Source organism: Myotis davidii, unplaced genomic scaffold, assembly GCF_000327345.1.
Source record: "Myotis davidii unplaced genomic scaffold, ASM32734v1 scaffold252, whole genome shotgun sequence".
Lineage (NCBI taxonomy): Eukaryota > Metazoa > Chordata > Mammalia > Chiroptera > Vespertilionidae > Myotis > Myotis davidii.
Genome location: NW_006283768.1, coordinates 1473138 through 1475235, shown reverse-complemented (window position 1 = coordinate 1475235; position 2098 = coordinate 1473138). Strand labels below are relative to the sequence as shown.

General features: G+C 37.6%; 1 pseudogene; it reads right to left on the bottom strand.

Annotated features, from left to right (window-relative positions):
• The window catches only part of LOC102763144, a 6569-nt pseudogene extending 5797 nt beyond the window's left edge, over positions 1–772 (bottom strand).
• Positions 773–2098: the final 1326 nt, after the last annotated feature.

Here is a 2098-nt window from a genome sequence, read left to right as displayed (position 1 = left end):
ACACCTTTGCCAAAATAATTTTCTGCTGTGTAAGCAAATCAGTCTCTAGTATTTGGTTACGGTTGCCCTAGCATACTAATACAATGACAATACCAGTGGGTTGGGGTATAAGCTGGAATAATCACTCCAGAAAACTTGTTTGGTGGTATCCGCTAAACCTGAAACAGTCTACTATCTAGCTGTCTTACTCCCAGGGTTGTGGCTATGTTCACCAAAGGACATATACAATAATATCCATAACATAACTAGTCTTAATAGCCCAAATGGGTAACAACCCAAATCTCCATCAACAGTAGAAAGGATATATTATGAGCTGGGGTACTTTTTACTCTGTATCTTTTTGGAACAATTAGACATAAAAGATAATTATTACATACAAAAAGCATGGATAACTATTGCAAACATAGTGCTAAGCAAAATGCCAGATATGAGAAAGGAGGAAATAACTGCAAGTAGCATTGGGGCAGTGGTTGTTCTGCATTACCTAACTGTTTTCTTGTCTTTTTTTTTTTGTGTGTGTGTTTTTTGTGTGTGTGTGTGTGTGTGTTTAGTTTAAAAAAGAATATACAGAAAGTACATCAACTCTTCATTCAAAATACCCTAAAGGCTCAGCCTCTCATTCAGAGAACAGGTTGAAAACCTTGCTTGGCTTACACCCTTCATAACTCTGCTGCTTCTCGCATATTGCATCACCTTTGCTCACATTGGCCTCCTGGCCGTTCCTCTAACACTCCAAGCTTACTTTCACTTCAGGGCCTTTTAATAACCCCATGGCTTGCTTCCCCACTTACAACAGATCTCTAACCGAATACTAATTTCTTGTGAGGTCTTCCCTGACCTCCCTATCTAACATATTAACACAGTACAGATTACATAACTAAATTTTATTTAAAATAATAACATTGTTTAAGCAATGTAATTTGAGGTCAGTTACTCAAATAAAATTATAGATCAATATCCCTGATAATCATAGATGCTAAAATCTACAACAAAATATTAGCAAATCGGATTCAGCAATACATTAAAAAGGTCATACACCATGACCAAATGGGATTTATTCTGGGGATGTTAGGCTGGTACAATATTCACAAATCAATAAATGTGAGATGAAGAAAAAGTGAAAGGCATGAAAATTGAAAAGGAAGAAGTAAAAGAGTCATTATTCACAGATGACATGATATTGTACACATAAAAACCTAAAGACAACCAAGAAACATGCTAGATTTAATAAATGAATTCTGTAAAGCAGCAGGATGCAATATTAACAACACCTAGGAATCTATGGCATTTTTATACACCAATAATGAATTCTCAGAAAGAGAAATTTTACAAAAAATCCCATATATCATTACAACAGAAAATGAGATACCTAGAATAAACTTAACCAAGGAGATAAAAGACCTGTACTTGGACCCTAACTGGTTTGGCTCAGTGGATAGAGCATCAGCCTGCAGACTGAAGGGTCCCAGGGTTGATTTCGGTCAAGGGCATGTACCTTGGTTGCGGGCATATCCCTAGTAGGGGGTGTGCAGGAGGCAGCTGATCAATGTTTCTCTCTCATCGATGTTTCTAACTCTCTATCCCTCTCCCTTCCTCTCTGTAAAAAAATCAATAATATGTATTTTAAAAAAAGACCTGTACTTGGAAAATTATAGGACATTGGGAAAAAAAATAGAGGAAGATACAAACAAGGGAAAACATAAAACATTGCCCTGGATTGGAAGAATTAACATCATTAAAATATCCATATCTCACAGATCTAGAACAAATACTCCAAAAATTTTATGGAACCAAAAATGATCCCAAATAGCTATAGCAATCTTGAGAAAGAAGAACAAAGTTGGAAGTATCACAATGCCAGATATCTATATATATAAAAACCTAAGCAACCGTCCGACCCTTCAACTGTTTGACTGTTTGACTGGTAGCCATGATGCTCACTGACCACCAGGGGACAGATGCTCAATACACAGGCATGGGAACATGGAACAAACTGATGAATCTCAGCGGAAGGCGGGGAGAAGGGAGGGTGGGAAGAGATTAACTAAAGATCTTATATGCATACTAGAGGCCTGGTGGGGGACCCTGGGCAGGCCCG